General features: G+C 39.4%; 1 non-coding gene across 1 annotated transcript; it reads left to right on the forward strand.

The window, feature by feature from the left end:
- The first annotated feature begins 348 nt into the window (after positions 1–348).
- On the forward strand, positions 349–455 carry LOC117795446. The gene has a single exon (XR_004619472.1). It is a non-coding gene; the product is annotated as a U6 spliceosomal RNA (small nuclear RNA).
- The last annotated feature ends 21,416 nt before the right edge of the window (positions 456–21,871 follow it).

Raw genomic sequence — 21,871 nt, forward strand, 5'->3', positions numbered from 1 at the left:
GGTGGGGGAAGCAAGGAGGATAATGTATTTATAATAAATGCAACAAAATAAGTTAAAGGAATGAGATGGATTTGCATGTCCTATATGCAACAGTTCCCAAGATTTATTGCTAAGTTAATTTTCTTTAAAAAGTAAAAACATGTTGGGGTGCCTGGGGGATTTCCGTCAATCATCAGACTCTTGGTTTTTACTCAGGTCATAATCTCAGGGTTGTGAGATTGAGCCCTCATCAAGCTCCAGCTCAAGGTTTTGTCTCTCCCTCTGCCCATCCCCCCACTCATCCTCTCTCTCTCTCTCTTTTTCTTAAATAAATAAATACGTCTTTTTAAAAAAAGGTACAAACATGTCATGCTCACTACACCAGCACATATGCTAAAATTGGAACACTACAGAGAAGATTAGCATGGCCCCTGAGCGAGAAAGACACGCAAATTCATGAAGCATTCCATATTTTCACTTTTAAATAAACATCTGACTGTAAAAATACAGTAGAAACATGTGTGCATTATACCATCATTTGATAAAAACAAAATAAAACAGAAAAGAAAATCAGAGGAGGCTATATATTTATACCTGTATCTGAATATAGGGAGATTTTCTTAAAGCATGTCTTTGCATAAATACATATGCCATATACCTATAATATAGACGTGTATATTCTATGCACACATGTGTGCGTGCATTTTTAAGCAAAGGTTTATCTGGAAAGACAGACAACACACTGATAATAATGGCTGCCTCTAGGGAAGAGAACTGAGACACCGAGGTGTGAGGGAGGTTTACTCTTCACCATATAATCTTTCATGCTGTTTAAATACTTTCCTTGGGCATCTATTAGCTATTCAAACAAATGATTAAGTCTTTATTAATGAAGATAGAGAGCCATTTGCTGACAAACCAAAATAACCGCCTATGAAGCAAATTATGTTAGATATGTTTCACGGATGGATTTTTTTAAGTACATGAAGGATAAAAAGTAAAACAAATACAACTAGCATTAGTAAGTGCTTCCTAAATTGTGTGCTGAGCATTGTGTGAGGCACAATGGCACGGGTGTGTCTGAGAAATATAAGAGGTCACTATTTGTATTAGTTTGCTCGGGCCTCCATAACAGAATACCTCCAGCCAGGTGGCTTCAGCAACAGAAATTTATTTTCCCCAAAGTGCTGGAAGTCTGGAAGACCAAGGTGTTGGCAGATTTGGTTTCCCCTGAGGCCTCTCTCCTTGTCCTGCAGAGAGCTGCCTTTTTGTCATGTTCTCATACGGCTTTTTTTTCCATTTTGTTCATCCTTAGTGTCTCTTTGTGCGTCCTAATCTCCTCTACTTATAAGGACACAGATTGGATGAGAGCCCAGCCTAACAGCCTCATTTTAACTTTATTACCTCTCCCTCCTTCCAAATACAGCCCCATTTTAAAGGTTTAAACATATGCATTTCGAAGGACACAATTCAGCCCACAACACTACCCTTGAGGAGTTTTCAGCTGAGTCAGTGAGCTTAGCCAGAAGAGTTTGAGGAAAAGAAAAGAAACAATGTTAAAGGCAGCACACAATTAAATGTCAAAGTTAATACAGAAGCGAATGGGTGAGACTTTCTAGAGATTCCCAAGTCCAATTTCCTATCTAAAAAGAAAGAAGAAGAAGCAGAAGCAGAAGAGAAAAGAAAATCAGGAATCCGTGAGGGAGAAAACAGTTAGTCCTTGACACAGGTAACTGTGCCAGGCGGTGGGTCTGTCTGCACTGAGTTTGGGAGAAATTTAGTTCACCAAATTATAATGTGATACACATGTTTCCACACGATACCAAGGCAACTCATGAATTCAATCAATTTGGTGGAAAAATATTATCCCTAATGCTATTTGAAGTTGTCTAGGCAAGAGAAAATTAGATTGTTGGAAAATTTTGTTACCAAGTTAGTTTATGACAAGAGCGGGTAAATGGGACACATAAAAATACAAGAATCCCTCCATCCCTTGCCACAGCCACCTACTAACTGTGTGTCCTTTGGCAAATTACTGTGAGGTGAGAACAATGATGTGAACCTGAAGGTGATGACAGAAAGGTTAAATAAAATATGGATTTTAAAAATGAGTATACTCTAGTAGGAACCACACAAGTTAGTTCCCTCTCACGTTTCATATACAAGACTTACCAAAGAAATTCTCATCCTTTCAGAATTAGGTTTTCTGACCTTCTTCTATGCACCTGTGCCAATGTTAATTACTTCTCTTGGGAAATACTTGCGTTTTAATAATGGCCTTACATGCTATTTTAACCTAAAGTCTTAACTCTAACAGTGGGAATTTCAGACACCAGAAGGTGTTGATTTACTTGACCACTTCCTTCCCTGCATCTCTGACCCTCTAAACTTTCCAGTTTGGACCACTTATTAGAATGCAAAGGAACTATAATGCATCATGCCGTGTAAGAAAATGAGAGTTGGGACAACCTCAGCTCAGTCCCCCAGGACTCTCAGAGGCTAAAATGGTTTCGAATGCAAAGAAGTATAGACATTGTAGCAGAAGGAGTAGTTACAGGGTTGCCAGGGAAGCCATTGGGCCATGTGAGGAGATACCCCATTTGAGAGGAGAGAGGAGATACGGACCACTGGCCAGACTGAAGACACACAACTATCTCTCTCTGAGGGATCCTCAGTACCAAAGGTGGGGTGGGGAGAGAATCAGACAAAATCTGACACCACCCTCAAAGAAATCTTGCATAGTTATCTATACAACACCACCCCATCAGCAAAGGCAGCCAGCATCAAATAGAACCAGATCAAAACAGAGCTTGGCCAGGGACATCTTCCTGCCACACATACATGGCCAGACATATAATATGACCCCTGCCTGCACCATCTCTCCTTCCAGCCCCCTACTACCCCAGAGGATGGACCCCTAGAGAAGGAGGCAGCAGGATGTATGCATCTCACCTCCTCTGCTTTCCCCATCCAGAGGTCATGCTCAGACCTGTGCTGCAGGGAGGAGAGAGGGTGAGCTTTAATAGACTTTGAGATGGAACTGGACTCTTAATTACCAAAAGTGACAAGAAAGTTACGGAATCGGCTGAAGATGCTGCTAAGAAACAGGAAATGGAGGACTTATCAGAGCGTAGTTTAAAATGGTAATTGGAAAAAAATAAAGCTGTTATACTCCACTGAGTTAAATCTCCTCAATAAATTGTGAAACCTATTTCTGAATCATTACCTGATTGTATTTCCCCGATTAAAGACTAACTTTCTAATTCCAGGGGTGGAGTTAAAAGTGAGTTCTTCCTTTAAATAGTAGGCATTAATTCAGGGAACATAGACTGGTGAACACCAGTAAAACCTAGCCCAGCTTTAATTCTGCCTTACAATCTGCCTTGTCCCAAAGGGATCCCAAAAAGAAGTGGGGCTCCCAACCAGAAAAGAGTGAATTTTTTTTTCTCATTCCAAGCAGAATTTCACACTTATAAATGGTGAAGTGGGGATGGAGTGGTTCCAGCTGCCTGTGGGTTCCTAAGAAAACTAGGTCTGCTTCCTCCTGTCAGGAGAAAGGACAGCATGGGAGTAGTTCTCAGAAGGTGTACCGTGGAAGCATGGACTGTGTGTCCCACTGCCTGAGACTATCCTGGAGAGACTGGATAAGCCCTGAATCTTAGCAAGAGCAGTAATGTCATTTCTTCACCAATTAAGCTGATGCAGTCGTACAGAAGATACATACCGAGCACACAGTCAGTCAGGCAGTCATCTGCTTCACTGTTGGGATACGTCAGTGAACACACAAAAATATCCTTACCCCTGTAGGGCTCAGATTGCAGTTTAGGGGCAAGAGATAATAAACAATGGTCATATTATATATCTTTTGAATCAAGTGAGGAAGTGGGCTGTGCAGTTATCTGCATTCCTGCATTCAAACAACCAATTGACTCATGATTTAAAGATTACCCTTTCTTCTGCTGTTCTTTCCAACAGGCCATATACCACGTGAGCAACTTCATATAGTGTCAAAAGGTTATCCATCATTACCTAGACCTTTGATGTCAAGAAGACTTATAGTGAGTGGCTGCCTCTCCTTGTAAAGACTATCTGTGATAAGAATGATGTACTCTTAGGCCAAGCAAAACAATTAGAAAACATGGGGCGCCTGGGTGGTGCAGTGTTAAGCTAAACGTCTGCCTTTGGCTCAGGGCATGATCCCGGCATTCTGGGATCGAGCCCCACATCAGGCTCCTCTACTGGGAGCCTGCTTCTTTCCTCTCCCACTCCCCCTGCTTGTGTTCCCTCTCTCGCTGGCTGTCTTTCTCTCTCTCTCTCTGTCAAATAAATAAAATCTTAAAAAAAAAACAATTAGAAAACATCATCACTTTCATGCCATGCTCAGAGTATATGCAGTCTTTTTTATATCTGCAGGTTGTATTAACATGTAAATTAGAAAAAGTCCTTTCAAAAAACATCCAGAACCTGGCCATTTCTCACCAAATCTATTGCTCTCACACTGATGTAAGTGACCATCATTTCAAAATCTAGTGTATAATCAAAGTTACAAACCGAAACAATAGTGAAAGAATGTATTATTTAGAAAATTATTTTTGGAAAAAAAGTCAATATGTAAAAAAAATTGAGGGGAATCCCCATCCCTTACTATATATATATATATTTTTTTAAACAGCCTTTCTTGTTATTAAATGTCTAAAAGAGAAGGTAAATATAAATGAGTAAGGACAGATTTCATATCTTGAGTTTGGAAATAGAACAAGGATATGTGCTACCATCCCTTCAACAGAACATTGTACTGGAAGTCATAGCAATGTGAGTAGGGGGTGGAAGAAGTATGAGCTTAGAAAAGAAAAATGAAACTGCCATTATTTGCACCTGACATGTAGTGTAGGTAACTCAGACTATAAACATAAAGTTTAGGGGCACCTGGGCGGCTCAGTTGGTTAAGAAGCTGCCTTTGGCTCAGGTCACGATCCCAGGGTCCTGGGATGGAGCCCTACTTCAGGCTCCGTGCTCAGCAGGGAGTCTGCTTCTCCTTCTCCCCTGTCCCTGCTCATGCTCTCTCTTGCTACCTCTCTCTCTCAAATAAATAAATAAATAAAATCTTTTTTTAAAAATAAAATAGGGGCGCCTGGGTGGCACAGCGGTTAAGCGTCTGCCTTCGGCTCAGGGCGTGATCCCGGCGTTATGGGATCGAGCCCCACATCAGGCTCCTCCGCTATGAGCCTGCTTCTTCCTCTCCCACTCCCCCTGCTTGTGTTCCCTCTCTCGCTGGCTGTCTCTATCTCTGTCAAATAAATAAATAAAATCTTAAAAAAAAATAAAAATAAAAAATAAAAAAAAAAATAAAATAAATTAGCTTTTAGAATTACTCATTCAATTTAGCAAAGCTACTGGATACCAAGTCAATATAAAAAATAAATAGTATTTCTATATACAAACAAAAAATTAGAAAGTTGTATTTTCATAATCGTATTAAAAACATCAATTGCCCAGAAATAAATTTAACAAAAGATGCATGAACCCTCTACCAGAAAACCCTAAAAAAGTTGTTGAGGTAAATAAAAGAAACCCAAGTAAGTGAAAACCTCCTTTATGTTGTGGGTTAGAATATTCCATAAATAAATTGATCCTCCCCAAAATTGACCCAAATACTCAACACAATCCAAGTTGAAATCCTAAATAGGTTTTTCTGTGGAAATGGACAAAATGATTCCAAAATTAATAAAGAAATGAAAAGGGTCATGAATAGGCAAAAATTTTAATAAGGAAAAATGGAAGTACTTGAATAAACTCAAGACATATGAAGATATAATTTTAATAGAGAGCAGTGTTGATGTGGGGATAGACAAATAGATCAGTGAAATGAACAGAGTCTAGAAACAGAGTTACAACTGCATGGATTTGTGAATATACATACAGGCATATGAACAGTAAAATAGGCATTCATAAGACAAGCAAGAATGGGTCCTTTGAGTGAAGGAGGAAAGACAGATTGGGCTTAGAGGGATCTGGGAGAAAATATTGAAATAAAGTATAACTAAAGGAAGGGTTTTCTATGAACCAATGATAATAATTTAGGAGATAGTGTGGTATGAACTTAGGAGTACGTATGAAGAACTAATTCTGTACTCCAGAGTGAAGAGAAGAAAAGGAAATTCATGAACAGTGGATAACCCATTAAACAACCCTGGATAGGGAATTTAGCTTCCAAGCGTTGAGGCCTCGTTCTTAACTGCAGCAGCCTCTGCCATACACTTTACCATACAGCTCCTTTCTCAGCAAGAATAAAGGAGAAATGCAGGTGCTCTGGGCCTACCTGTAGTGAGACTGTATTGACTCCTGTCAAAAGATAATATCTCTGCTTCTCTGCCCACACACCCACCTCCAAGAGAAAAAAAAAACTTGCCGCAAATAGTAATATTTAAGTTTAATAACTATCATTTATGAGGCACCTATTGCTTGTCAGGAACTCTGCTGGCACTTTACATGTGTTATGCATGTAAAGCCTCACTACAATTCCGTAAGTTAAGTTTCTTACCCCATTTTACAGATTAGCAAGCCAATGCTTAATTTCCCCCAAGGGATATATCTGGCAAATAAATAAACTGAGCTTCCGGGCCTGTCTGACTTACTACTGCACTGTGCTGTCTCCACACCGGTCTTTGAAAAAGAAACAGATATAAGCCCTTGGGGACAGAAAAATCTAGACATCATATGACTAAGGTATAGAAAAAAAGCTCCATGTTTAAACATGTTTTAAGTGTGTACCCAGAGGTAGTGCATTTGTAGGTACAGTCTTGGCAATAACTGACAATAACTGCTGGGAAAGGTGGCCCAGGAACAGCTGCTGTACTATGTGTCCAGACACCCACATCCTGGCTGCCTACACGTATCCATGGCATTTGCTGCATCAGGACATGGGGGCAGAGAGCACCTACACTCACTGTGCTTCCCCCACACTAGTGTGCTGAGCCTTTCTTGGAGCCAATGAATCACATAAGGAATGAGACAATAGAGGACCTGTGTTGTCTCTCGGTGATGACTGCTCATAAACACTTCCCTCTCTATTAGTCCAAATGGAGCCCACCCACCCTTGGCCCAGCCTGCCCTCTAGATAAATATCTTCCTTTCTAACCCCTTGCCCCGATCTTAGAAACCAGTGCTGTTTTTACAATCTACTTTACCCACACAGAAAAATCTGTTCCAGCACCAAGGACAGTGACCCCTGGCTTCTAAGACCCACATGAAGTTTAAGGCGAAGATCTTCAGCAGGTGAAAGGGACTTATAAATATTATCTGATCATTCCTGCCTAGCTGATCAACCCCTACTTTATTTCCAGGCCAGCGTATGAAATGAAAGCCATAAACGCTAATAATCGTTTCAGGCAATCCCTGATTCTCTTAGGGCTTTCCAATAGCACCCACCAGAGTGTACTATAATTTTCAGTGTAATTCTCTGCCTCCTCAATTACATAGTAAGCTCCTGGAAGGCAGAGATTTTATCTGTTTATTCCTAAAAACTAGCATGCCATTGAGTACATAGAAGCTTTATAAATGATTGCTTAAATAAATGAGATCCAGAGCCTGATGATGTGTCTAAATAAAAACAAAAAGGGTGTACAATGTTTTAAAACTAAAACCAAGGGCTAAATTCTACTATCACATTCTCAGTCCTCCATTGACTTCCTCCCCAGCCCCAAGTCTTCCCTGCCTCATTTACTCTGGCCACCTTCTTAAATCAAAAGAAGAATCATTAAAAAATGTATTTATCCATTCAAAAATATGGTCTAGGAATTAATTGAGTGTGGCTGGAAAGATGGTGAAAGGGAAACTCAATGGAGCTAAAGGATGATGATTTCACTTAAGGTAATGTCAACTCCCAAAATCAAAAGAGAAATTATAAAAAGAAAAAGGAGCAAACAAGAGTGCTCAGCGAAAAATGAGAGGAGATTGTCCAAAGCCAAAGGAACTATAAGCAGGAATTGACATCATAGTACGGAGTACAGATTAAAAGTTGGAAGCAAGAGCAAGCATAAGTGAATGCCATTATCTCTGAACATGGAGACATAAAGGAAAATATAAGTCATACTCCATCGGGTTACCATCTATTTAGATGTTTAGATAAACTGAAGGCAAGTATCTCTTAATGTAATTTTTCCAGAAAAAAAAAAGTTTCACAAATAACCCCTGGCATAAACACAGACAACTTCTAATCAAAGCATTTAGTCATTTCTGCCATCACTGAGTAGTTCCAGACATACTTTAACAGCAGTTCAAATTTAATATGACTTAAGATATTTTAAGAACTGTTCACTTAGTTTTGCAACAGCACAGAAGTACTCCTCTCCAAAATGATGCAATTTTCCATGAAAAATTGGTGCTGAAGTATAAATCACGAATTCTGATGTAGATTGGTGCAGAGTGAAGCAATATGGAAAAGAAAGTCTACTCATTTTTCTATAAATTCAGTCTTTTGTGCATGCTCTGATTTTTCAACTACTCATCTGTGAAATGAATAAAAAGTATGATAATTCAATTTGATTATAATTTTATTCCATTGGAAGAGAACAATTTTTTTACATGGACATATGGAAGCTTTGACAGGTCAGAGAGCTTTGACTTACTGTATACAAAAATTATTATACACTGATGATTGATCATTTGATTAATGTCTTCTACCACTAGTAACAAATATTTCAAATAAGAGCAGCTTGAAAATTTATAAGTAAATTTTTCTCACACATAAAAGAAGACTCTAGGTAAGAAGTCCAGGGCTGAACTGGCAATTCTATAGTCATGAAGGACCCAGGGTTCTTCTGTCTTTCTGCTCCACCACCCCAAAACATGGTCTCCATTCTCAAATCCCCTCCTGATCCAAAATGGTTGCCTGGGCTCTAATGATTACAACCTGTTTCAAGGTAGGGAGCAAGATAAAACAGTGAAAGTCAAGAAAGGTACACATCACTTGTCAGTTCACCTTTTGGGAGATTTTCCAAAAGCCTTAGAGACAGAGTAGACCAAAAATTATACACTTTAGCTGGCAATTTTCCAATCAGAACAGGAAGGCAGTATTATTACTAAGGAAAGAGAAAATGGCTATCAAGTAGGTGAGTAGCCTCTGGGGCTACTTATTTTAAGGAAAATAAATCTTGAAGTGGCTAGCTGGCTTGCCCAGTCTCATACAGCTAGTAAAGACAGAACCTAGATTGGGCATCCATTCTTCTCTTTCTGCTGTTCTCCTAATAGAACCTTGATTTTATTCAGATATCCACTCCCCACACACACGGTGCCCTTGTACTGACAGAAGCTGTCCATGCTTCTACCCCCAAAGGTGGGCTTGATTCACTTAAGGCCATCCCACCTTCCTTGCTATAATTGGCTCCAGACTAGTCACAGGATATCAATTAGGTCAATTAGATGGGGGGATAAAAAGGTTTTCTCATGGTTTCTGAAAAAGTTATTCCTTTTTTTTTTAAGATTTTATTTATTTATTTGACAGAGAGAGCGACAGCCAGAGAGAGAGGGAACACAAGCAGGGAGAGTAGGAGAGGATGAAGCAGGCTCCCAGTGGAGGAGCCTGATGCAGGGCTTGATTCCATAACGCTGGGATCACACCCTGAGCTGAAGGCAGACGCTTAACAACTAAGCCACCCAGGTGCCCCAGAAAAAGTTATTCCTTGATCTTCTAGAAGGAAGTCCCTGGAAGCAATACTTCATCTATCTTCTGTATATTCCCTCACTGGTAGATAGGAGGTTTAATTCTAGGGCAACACTTCAATACCAGCATGAGGCTACCATGCAGAGGGGAGAGAAGAACCAAGAACACCGCAGAAAAATAAAGATGGAGTAAATGGATTAAGTTGGCATAGATGGTACCCACCTCGGGATTATTGGTCAATTTCCTTATTCTTTATGATGATTTGAGATTGATAGTTCTCATTATTGTCAGGTTATCAGACAGTCAGACATACCTGGTTTAACACTGGTCCATACTTGTTTGCCTGCACCATCCTGAAACACTCTTTTTCTTTCTATAATGAGAGCCATAGTATTAACATGTTAGTGCCTAACAGTACTTTGAAAATTAACATACAAAAGGCCATGTGAGTAATTATAAGAGCTTTCTTGAATTTAGACTAACCCTAAGGATATTTCTATATTTAGCTAGTCACCACAGTAAGTGTAATTCAAGTTTCCCTTTTCTCTGATTTCACAGAAATCCACATTTTCTTTTTCCAATAAAGCCTCATGTCATAGTATGGGTCACAGCATGTCTTCTTTACCTCAACAATCATATCAGTTTTGTGGCTTGACATAGATTGAGCATGACTTGACTTCCCGTTGCTTAAGTCTGAATACATTCTTCATTGTGTCTGATCTCTAGCTCCTGTAGCATGTCAGCTGTCTCCTTAAATTTTTACTTGCTCGTGCATATTTAAGGCAGCAATCTGAATCAGCTGAAATTGATGCTGCTACATTTGCTCCTGGGGGAGTTTCCATCACAAATACTACTGCAGCTTGAGTGAACATGCCATGATCAAAGTCCACCAACAGGTTAACCTCTATCAACACTGGCTTTTTAGACTTGCACACAAGCTGTCTTTACTGACAGCTGTTTACACATCCAACAATGTTTGTTGATCCCAGTGCTTATCACAATTGGACATTTTAAATATTTTTTGTTGTGCCGAATATTTTCATGATTAATAGTTAAATAAGGAAGAGGCCATTAGAGGAGGTAAGCAGATTGTCAACCAATGCACAAATACTGATTAGAGGATTATTAATGAATTTTAGCCAGTTGATGGACATTTGCTGTAACAGTATATAAAATAAATAGATAACAGTGTTTATAACTGAAGTTATTCACTTATATCAAGATTGAAAAAAGTCATTTGATGTAATATGTATTAATAATGAAAGATTATTAGCAAATTAGCTCAAAACTGGCCTGTTCACATATCAATCATTAAGTTAGTTTGCTATAGTCGTAATTGTCTATACACAATAAAGTACTTCAATCTCAGAAGTAATAATGAACTACACACTTGGAGTTTACTCCCTGAGATCTAGCCTTAAACAAGTTTTTTTTTAATTTTTACATTTTATTTATTTTTTAAAGAAAGCTCTATGACCAACATGGGGTTTGAACTCATGACCCTGACATCAAGAGTTACATGCTCTACCAACTGAGCCAGCCAAGTGCCTGGTTCTTACTCAAGTTTTAAACTTTTTATAATGTCTTACTTAAGATTAAAAATAATGACTTTTGGGCAGTAACTGTTCATAAGTTTGCTACAACTACTCCCAGTTTTCCAAATGTAGCCTAATTTCATTCTTTATTAAGTACAGGTGCTAGGTGGTGCAGTTGGTTAAGCACCTGACTCTTGGTTTCAGCTCATGTTATGATCTCAGGGTCATGAGATCAAGCTCTGTGCAGGGAGTCTGCTTGAGATTCTCTCTCCCTCCTGCTCATGCTTTCTCACTCTCTCTCTCTCTAAAATAAATAAACCTTTAAAAAAACCCATATTACATATTAGAAGATAAATATAAAATGTTAAGAGCTAAAGGCATCTCAACAATCATCTAGTATACACCTCCCTTATTTTACAGATAACAAAGTTGAAGGCAGGGAGGATAAGTTATTTCCCCAAAGTTGGAAAGATACTTAGTGTTTAGAACCTACACCTTCTAATTCTTAGTCTATGATCTTTCTACTAGCCCACAGTATTCAGTAATTATTACTGTTGATAAATGTTTAATCATTCTTAAACATAAACTTCCATTCATTTGCACAATAACTACAGCTTTTATTAGAGTGCAAAGTCTACTTAGAATTCCCAATTAGATTGATATTTCTGTACTATTTCCGGTCCCAAAACAAAGTTCTCAAGTTCAACTATAAATATGTCTAGTGATAAGATAGAGTTTGTGCCATAAATATAGATTTCAAAGAATTTAAATGGAACAAAGTGCTTATAACCCTAAAGCTGTTTTGAATATTACTCTGCCTATGTTTGATGATTCAGAGCTACCAACAATAGCTTGAGAGTCATCATTCAAACATTAACCAACACTGAACTATTAATTCACAGATGTACTGACCAGCAGGAATTTCCAGTATATAAAGACAAAAATTGATTTTCCAAATTTCAAAAGGTAAGAAGTAGATCTCTAAATTGACATATTGATAATTAATGGATGGCTATCTCTTTGTATTTTATACCCAAATCCCTCCGGTAATAGAAATCAACTTAGACACATTGAGCCAAACATGCTAAGACACTTTAAGAAGTTTGGAAATCACCATTTTTAAATATCTTAATGTCATCTCCAAATCAGTTTTTAGGATTAAGAATATAAGGAATTTTATTCAAAATATTTATGGACTTCTGAGGTTTAGAGAAGAAAGCTTCAGAGAGAAGGTCCTCCTATTATTATCCACTTGTAAATTTACCAATTACAGGCAGCGTGAGGACTTACCACTTAGTAAGCAGCTACTACTACGTGCCAGGTACCATTTGGCACTATACAGTCACCAACTTACATAACATCTCTCAAATGTTATGAGGTCAGTGTCATTATCTCCTTTGTCATATGAAAAACCTGAGGATTGAAGAGGTTAATGTTTGCTCATGGTTATACCACAATCAGGTGTCTGTCTGTTCCAAACCCATGTTTTTTACCTCTGGATATTCCAAGGGGAATAACTAGTACAGTACTTTATACTGCAGAGCCTAATTTCTCCCCACATGACACTGTCCTAGGATACTGAACATGTTTCTAAAAATAACTCATCTGATCATAGAGGCATCCATCTGGTCTTTCTCCAGCTATTCCAAAGTCATTGTTTCCTGTGCTCAGCACCATATATCTAAAAGCCACTGCTGCTGCTTTTTTCGGCAACTGGAGTTTTAGGATAGAACATTTTCCAAAGCAAATCTGCTGCTCTGAGTGATTGCTCTGAAATCTCTATTCCTCATTAAATGATGACAGCCATAAAAAAAGTAACAACTTACATTTGCATTGTAAACTAGAAATTGCTACTAAATTCGTGATCTTTTCATTGATCACAACAACCTTGTAAGGCAAATAGGGTAAATATTATTCTCATTTATCCAATGAGAGAAACGGAATTTCAGATATAAGATATGGGACCTGCCCAAGGTCACAGAGATGGGATGTGGCATCACTGAATTCCAAATCCAGTGCTCTCTTTGTTATCCCCAACCACTTCCTATAGATGGCCCATGTCAGCCTGAAATGCTTTGTAGAATGAGGATAAATAGATAATATCGCAAAGGTAAGAGATTGGATGGGGAGAGAGTATACAATAATATAATCCTATTCTAATGGGCTTTGTTTGAAGTTTCATCCCCTATATCTGACTCCCATTCCTTGATTACAACCCAGTTCACTCAGCCTACATATGATTTGGGGTAAATTAACCCCACATCTGACTGCAGGGACAGAATATCATTTGGCATAATCCAAATATCTGGTTAGAGCTTTTGATCAGGAAGGAGTATATGACCTAACCCAGGCCAATGAAACTGGAGAGGATGTTTGCTAGGGTTTCATGGGATAGAAGGCATGCTTTCCCCTTCCAGATGACACATGGCGCAGATGTAAAGCCTTTTTGATGCCATGCCAAGTTCTTTTTGATGACTGTGGTAAACCACTGAATCAAAAAAATGCTGAACTCTACCCTACATATCGTCTATCTATCTATCTATCTATCTATCATTATCTATCTATCATCATCTATCTATCCATTCTTGTCCTAAGAAGACTCCAAGGCAGGCATAGGTTATATGAGCCAATAAATTCCTTTATTTTCAAGTCAATTTGTTCGACTTTCCTTTCCTTGCAACCAAATACATCGTCACTGAACATACACACATGCATTTATATATTCTTAGTTAAAAATGAATTGCCTAGTGCTCAGTGGCAACTCCAACTAAGCCATCTCAATGCCACTGCTCTTAAACATAAATAGCTTGAGGCCTGGACCATTGCCTTCTGTCACTTTTCAGATTGACAGCTGGGTGCAATTTGCCAGTCTTCTCCCTCCAAACAGCCCTTTCTTCTGCTAATTTCTTATGGCACTAAAATAAAAGATATTTTCACTGAGCAAAGTTAATTAGCATACTTAACATCTTCATTAAGAGTTTTTGAGTCCAGCAAGGTGACAGGTAGAGCTAAAGGGGTCTGGAAATTGGATATGATATTTTGACAACTAATAACAAGAAGACTGATGTCTGGTAGCTGTGGTCATTGAGTAATTAACTACATTTAATAGCACCTAAGAGCTAATGGGATAGTATGTGGGGGGAAAACTTGATAACATGTGCAGTACTGAACAAATGCAGAGTGGTTCTTTTAAGAAGAAATTTAATCATTACTATCACTCAATATGGCAGGTCCTTGGGGTGTAAAAACCAGGCAATGCATTTGTCACCTTTATTTATAAACAACTTTAATGGGGTCAGATAAGAATTTCTAGGCATAAGACCATGATTATTATGAGATATTTTTTAGGGATCAAATCACTTAAGACTGCATTTACCCAAGTGTGTTCTACTGAATGATAATCTCAAGGAAAAAGGATTCTGCAGGCAGTAAAATGTGGAAATACTCCATTGTTTTCACCTACCTATAATCTATTTCTTTCTCCTGATAAGTGTCTTATCCCTACTCCAAGCCCATGTGGTTTATATGGTTCTAACCTCTTCTCCTAGAACTATAGTGGGCACTGGGCATAAACCAGCCAATTAGTACATTCTATTTCCCTAAACTTAGTGAATATTAAAGGAATGGGCAAATGACATCAGTCAGTCCAATGAGAATCAGCCCTGGGACTTGTGCTGGAACCACCTAAAAAGAGATACTCTCCTTCCACTGGGGTCATTAACCTTAAAAAAAAAAAAAAGGTAGTGAGCCTGGGGCCTGTGGTGGAGGAGAGCTTGGCTGAGGAAGAAGCTAACTTAGAAACAAGCAGAACCTTGTGATGGTCTTTGAGGAGAGCTGAACCAGCTGTGCCTTAAGTCCCTAACTTTTCAGTTACATGAGCTTTCCATTTAGAAAACCATTCACAAGAAAGACTGCAGAGGCCAAGTCACAGCCACATTCTCCTTACTGCTCACTCTATTTCAGATCACAGCAAGGCTAGCCAAACTGCTGGATACCAACTGCCCCTCACTTCTACTCTTCATTCACACACACCATCCTAGGGTCTATACCAAAAATATATACATATGTCAGTTCTACTAAGCAATTCAATTTTAGGCATTCTGTTCTTCCTCTTTTTCTTTTATCACAAAGGCCCATGTTGGTCCCAAATGACATCTGTCTTTCTCAAATCCCATCTAGTCAGCCCCCAATATGTGTTGCTATTATAAATTTTTTTAAGATTTTTATTTAAATATTTGAGAGAGAAAGATGCAGTGCAGAGTGCAGAGGGAGAAGCAGGCTCCATGCTGAGCAGGGAGCAGAGACCCTGACACAGGGCTCAATCCCAGGACCCTGGGATCATGATCTAAGCCAAAGGCAGACACTTAACCAACTGAGCCATCCAGGTGCCCATAACTTATATTTTTAAAAATCTTCTGGTTTTCTCAACCAGGCTGAAATCACCCATAAAGATGCTCTTTTACTTGTATTTTTAAACATCTCCTCCAACAACTGTACTAAACCAGCCCAAGTCTCATCAGGGAAGGCTTCAGGGCATAGCAGTCATTTCCATATCTCATATCACTGAATATTGTTTTACCCCCAACATTAACACAATACATACAACTTGGGATTTCTTTATCTTGTAATTCACTTACCCAACATGGGGAAAACTTATGTTTCTCAAAATACTTAGTGCTATTCCCTCTCAAAAACAGAGGTCATGTGCCCTACTTGATCTCTCTTTCATGTTGACCATTTTTCTCTTGTTTTATGAGGATTTCAAACGAGCCAAAAGCACTGGCTTGTGTGAGATTGGCTCAAGTTTAATGCAGAGATCATAGCAAAGAATTAGAGATATTAAAGCTACTTACAGAATTCAGAAGAGATGGGCACTTGCTTGTTAAATCAGCCATTGTCAGCATCTGTTCTGGACAAAACAATTACAGTCTTTAAGCTATTGTGGGATGGGATTAATTTTGCCTCATTTCCCGCTATTGCTTAAAGTACTTCTTCTGATGATACATTAAGTGGTACAAATGTTTCCAAGACTAAACATAGTGAAAAGGGCAGCAGCTGGTTCAGCTGGAGCAGGGGACTTGTGGTGTTCGGGAGTGGGAAGAAAGGCATCAACACTGTTACTGCACTGTCATCATCATCTTCATCACCATATCTTCATATCAGAAGGTGGAGATTCCAGGGAACAAGAAGAAAAGATCAAGACTGAAAACAAGCCTCATGGATGAAGCAAAACTTTGCAATTACTTATCAGGGCAGGATAGGAATAAAGGGCGCGATCTTTATTTCTCATAACATTATGCATTAGATTAGGTGTGCCTCCTATTTGATCACCATTTTAATAGAGACTTAAGCCTCTATTGAACACGGATATATAAACATAGATCAAAACAAGAAGCAATTCAGTGTATCTCCTATGCAATAATACGAGGCTAAGCTAGATAATTAAAAGGGAGACCTGTAGGGTCAGAACCTGGAAAGCAGTGAACCTGTGTCTGGCTCAAGACTTGATCCAAGAGGCTAAGTCATGTTTCAGGGTCTGAAAAGTCATTAGTAGTTGCCCCAAGCCACATGGAGAAGGTGTCCCAAACCAGTCTGAACAGAGAATGAAGAAGGGCCAGTGCCTATGGTGATCACCCAATCTGAAGACAGAGCTGCAATTAGTGGGGTGACTGAGTCCTCCAAGCCCTTGAACATACCGACTCTTGCTAGAATCATCTTATAGGCACTCCTGGTATCTGATACAATGGACATAGAAAACCTTAATGCAAGGATAACTAAACACCATAACATTTTGTTGAAGGAGGGGGAGTGGGGCAGCCAGGCTGCAAACTCCCCCTCCCTGGGGATTCTGAAAACAGGCATCTGTGGTCATTAACTGAGACCTTCCTCCCCCAGGACCTGGAGGAGATGAAGACTGGAACTTCATTGCCTTTTCTAAATTATCTCATAGCTTTCATCTAAGGTGCTTAAATGCTTTACAGAGTCTTTGGTCTTCTTAAGAGCTTTAAGGAATGAGTAAATGGAATAAAATATTCTCATTTTCTAAAAGTCATTGAATTAAATAGGAGAAAGCTTATACACAGCAGGTGAATATATATCTTTTAAAGGCTGACAATAAAATAATCACTGTTTTATACGATGGATGTTTACTCGGAGTGTAGTGATTTGCCTGCCCATCTCCCGAAGGGAATGTGCTGTGGACATACTTGACCCACTACCAATAAAATCCATCCTTCTCTTGGTGGCAATAGCAAGGGTTGAAGAGACTGGAGCAAGCTTACCTCCCATTAGCGTGAGCTTCATTCCTCTTCCTGCATTTCTCTCTGGCGCTTATTGATTGTTTTGTATTCAACTCTGCTGCTGAGGCTGCTGCCTCTGTTAATAATGTGACCTTATTACATACAAAGGTGGCTAAAAAGACCACCCCTTGACCCATAATCATCCTTGCCATGCCTATTGTTGTAAGGGGTCATTGGTTGGTGGCAATGGCAATAAAATCGCAACTCTTTGGGGCTATCGGGCTCAGGAGAACTCTGATGATAAGCCCAGGGACTCCTTCATTCAGCACCAACTATTCCCCTTCTCACTGATGCACTAGATGCGACTGGTCACCAGGACTATTCCCTAGCTTTCCCCAGGAGAAATCCATGATTCCTGGTTCATTGACTTGAGTCTATGGAAGAACTCTTAGAAGAAGAGGAAATCTGCTCCCATTCCCTCATTTTTCTGAAGAACAAATGAAGGCTCAGAGCAGGAAACTGCTGTAGTTAAACCTACTCTAATAACTGGAGGTTGAGCCTTTTCAGTTTCTTTCACATTCATCTTCTTTTTACTAATAACATTAACGATAGCCATTGATGTTGAGTGACTATATGTGCTGGACACATTATGTATATTATTTTCAATCTTCATCTTAACTCTGCAGTTAGGCATTATAATCCCCTTTCACAGATTGGAATACTGACCCTCAGAGAACTTGAATGATTTGCCGCATGCCAAATGCAAATGCCACATGCCAACGCCACATCAGTAACAAGTAGTTGAATCTGAATACAAACCCTGCTCTGACTCCTGTGTCCTTGCTCCTTCCCATGAGACCTCAGCAACACATGGGACAGTTCTAGACCCCATCACTCTCAGGCTCCAGAGGAAGACTCCCCAGTATCCATGCTAGCCTTAACTATTACATCCTCCCTTTAGTGCTTCCTCTCAGAAGAAGCTTGGCTTCCCAGGAGGACTGTAAAATCCCACATAGTAGCCACTATGAAACCAGGATGTTTCAGCTGTATGTCTGCAAATGCCTACTACAGTAGTACCAAGTCTCAGGAATTTGAATGCCACTGTGAACAAGTAATCTATTCTCCAGGACCAATCCTGCCTTGCTCTGTAAGAATGACTTTCTTAGACTCGCTGGGAGACACTCTAGGTTTACAGTCTGGCATTGATTCTGATTTACTCTCTGTGTTGACCTTGACAAGTTATATAAGCCCTCTGAGCCTCTGTTTCCTTGAGTGTAAAACAGGCTAATAACAGCCTGACAGGAATTTTATGAGGACAAAATCCGTAAATGTCCTAATAAAGGGTCTAAAATTTTCTAAGCCCTAAAGAAATGATCATTTCCTTTCCTCTCCTTTCTCTTTTTCTCTGTCCCTCCCCCTCTCACAGTCACCATACCTCTTTCCCTGACTGGCCTCTTTCTTTTGATGCCCCTGCTGTCACTGAAGTTTCCTGGCATCCTATATTCTCTGTAATTAAACTTGCTTTTCTTTCTATATGATAAAGAAGGACCCAGGAGAGAAATGGACTAATGGTAGTCTTGTTAGCCTGGAAAACTCAGATATGGAAGATCATGAAAAGGAAAAGATTGACGTGACAGAATCATGGATTGTTAGTGATAGAAAAACTATATTATTTGGTAGAGACTTTTAATGTTCATTGTGTCTAATTCTATTCTCATTCTAGGCAGATGGAAGTATTATTCTTCTCCGCCTCTCCTTGTAATTGCAGTTGAGTTCTAGCCAATGGGTTGTGAGCAATAGTGATGTGCATCACTTCTAATCTAGAGCATTTAGTTGCTGGTACAAGGTCCTCCAGCCTTGGTCCTTCCTGCCAAAGTCAAGTATCATGTTGGCTGGAATGGGGCAACATAAAATTGCATAGAGTGACTACATGGAACAGAACCCATAGTGACCCACAGTGGAAACATAATGTCAACAATAAGCAAACTAATTTTAGGCTATTGCCAGTTTGGGCATGTTTGTTACCATAGCATAATCTACAGAAGACAGTAATCCAAACAGTGGCTTTCCTGTCATTGCCTCTTGAAAAAGGTGTTTTTATCTCTAGTAACAAGTCAGTGACTTTACAGATCTTTCAGGAAAGAGCACTAGGCTGAGAGACAGGAAGCCCATGAAATGAATTTTAGCCCCGGCTTATCTACCAACTATAGGACCTTAGGTTATTCATAACCTCCAAGTCCTCACTTATCTCATCTATAAAATAAGAATTAGCATATCCCCAAATATGAGACACATAACACAAATGGTACTTTAGATCCTTGCTGTTCAAAGAGCGGTCCAAGAACCAACAGCACCAGCATTACTGAAATTGTATTAGAAATACAAGTTTTGGGACACCAGGGTGACTCAGTTGGTTAAGCGTCTGCCTTTGGTTCAGGTCATGATCCCAGGGTCCTGGGATCAAGTCCTGCATGGGGCTCCCTGCTCAGCGGGGAGCCTGCTTCTCCCTCTGCTTGTCACTCCCCTTGCTTGTGAGCTCTCTCTCTCTCTGTCTCTGATAAATACATACATACATACAAACATATGTAAATCTTTAAAAAAAGAAAAGAAATGCAAGTCCCTGAGTCCAATTCTACATTTTTAACAAAATCCCCAGATAATTCCTATGCGTGTTAAGGTTAGGAGAAATATAGGGGTGCCTGGATGGCTCAGTCAGTTAAGCCTCTGACTGTTATTTCAGCTCAGGTCATGATCTCTGGTGGAGAGATCAAATACTTCACCCCCTCCCCCAGGGACTCTGAGCCCAGGGGGACTCCGCAGCCAGGTGTGGAGTCTGCTTAAGATTCTCTCCCTCTGCCCCTCTCCACTTTGAGGGCCTGTGTGCTCCTGCTCTCTCAATAAATAAATACCTAAATAAATAAAGTTAGGAGAAATGCTGATGTAGATGGCACTAGGACTCAACACTAAATGGCTATAATCACAGAATGAGAATTTATTCATTTTCCACTTGTCTTTCAATCTTTCTGATTACTTCATGGAGAAAGTCTCAGTTTGATGCCAATGTGTCTTTAATACTTCTCTACAGTTGCTAATTTTCTTTTTTAATAAGGAGAAAACAAGCCTCAGGTTCTAGGCAAGCAATAGTATTTAGCTTGACTAACATGGCATTGTTTTGTTTTCATTGTGTTTATTTAGATGGTTATCTTGTATTTATGGCAACTGATACCAGTTTTCTATTTAAAGTAGTAATAGAAACCTCTTCAAAATAAATTAATTTAAGTAGAAATGTGAATTATTTAAAGAAAACATCATAAATGGGAAGAAGTGTTTGCTCTAATGTTTCCCCCCTGTCAGGGAACTCCATTGTTTTGTTACTTCTGGCTCCTCTCCACAGCTTCATCACTAAGGGACTTTATTAACTCCACATGGGGCAGGGGGAGTGCTATACGTCATTGTACATTTGGGAAGAATGAAATGAACAGAATCCCCGTTCTTCCTCTTAGAATTTAGATACCCAGAGTATAATTACTTGTAGATAATTGACTTACAAACTCCCAGTCCAGTTGGTAGAATCCTAGCAGTAGGTTATTTATTCAATATACCTTTTTTGTGTGCCTATGACATACCGGGCTCTTCTCCTCTCCTCCTGCTACCCAGAAGTACCTCCCCGTTTGGTGGGTTTTGGACCAGCGTCTGGGTAGGCTGCTATGGTGTTTTTTATTTCCCAGCTTCTAAATATGCTCAGAGGAAAATGTCAGTAGCATTGATGAGCTTGGAATCCTTCTAGAAGAAAGCATCAGGTACTCTCATCATAAGTCATGAGACAAAAAACAGGTAATTGTTCTTAAGGCATCTGGCCAATTCCCTCATAGCCTAACCATAATGCACCCAAGCACATCTATCATGAAGGATTTTAGCGTTTACCCCACTAATGACACAGAATTTTGGCAAAAAGCTCCTACATAAGAGGGTACTTCCCCTTTCTTGCAGAGTAATCATGTTTATGTCTGGGCCCCTCCTTTTGCCTTTGTCAGTTTTCCACCATTCAATACAGTGGTGTCCCCCCACTCCTTATTATAACACTCCATTTTGTTTTCATCATGTTATTTATCTCTACTTCTTTGTTTTCTTGCTTAGAGTCTGACTCCCTCCCCTAGATTGTAAGCTAAAGGAGGGCAGGAATCATTTCCGTATCATTTGTGGCTATATCTCAAGTGCCTAGAACATGTTGAATAAATGATTCAAAGCCTCTCATATTCCAATTGGAACAAAAAAACAAGGATATGTACTTTTAGGGTCTAATTAGAGTCATTCTTGCTTAACCCTGGAACTCAGATATGCATCAATTTTTCCTGCTACGTGTGACTCTAAATGCTCAACTACATTTTTATCTATTGCCTTTCTATTCGTTGGCTCATTTATGCTCTGCGAACAGCTGAAAAGTGTCTGCACTGGCT

Source organism: Ailuropoda melanoleuca, chromosome 1, assembly GCF_002007445.2.
Source record: "Ailuropoda melanoleuca isolate Jingjing chromosome 1, ASM200744v2, whole genome shotgun sequence".
Taxonomy (NCBI): Eukaryota; Metazoa; Chordata; class Mammalia; order Carnivora; family Ursidae; genus Ailuropoda; species Ailuropoda melanoleuca.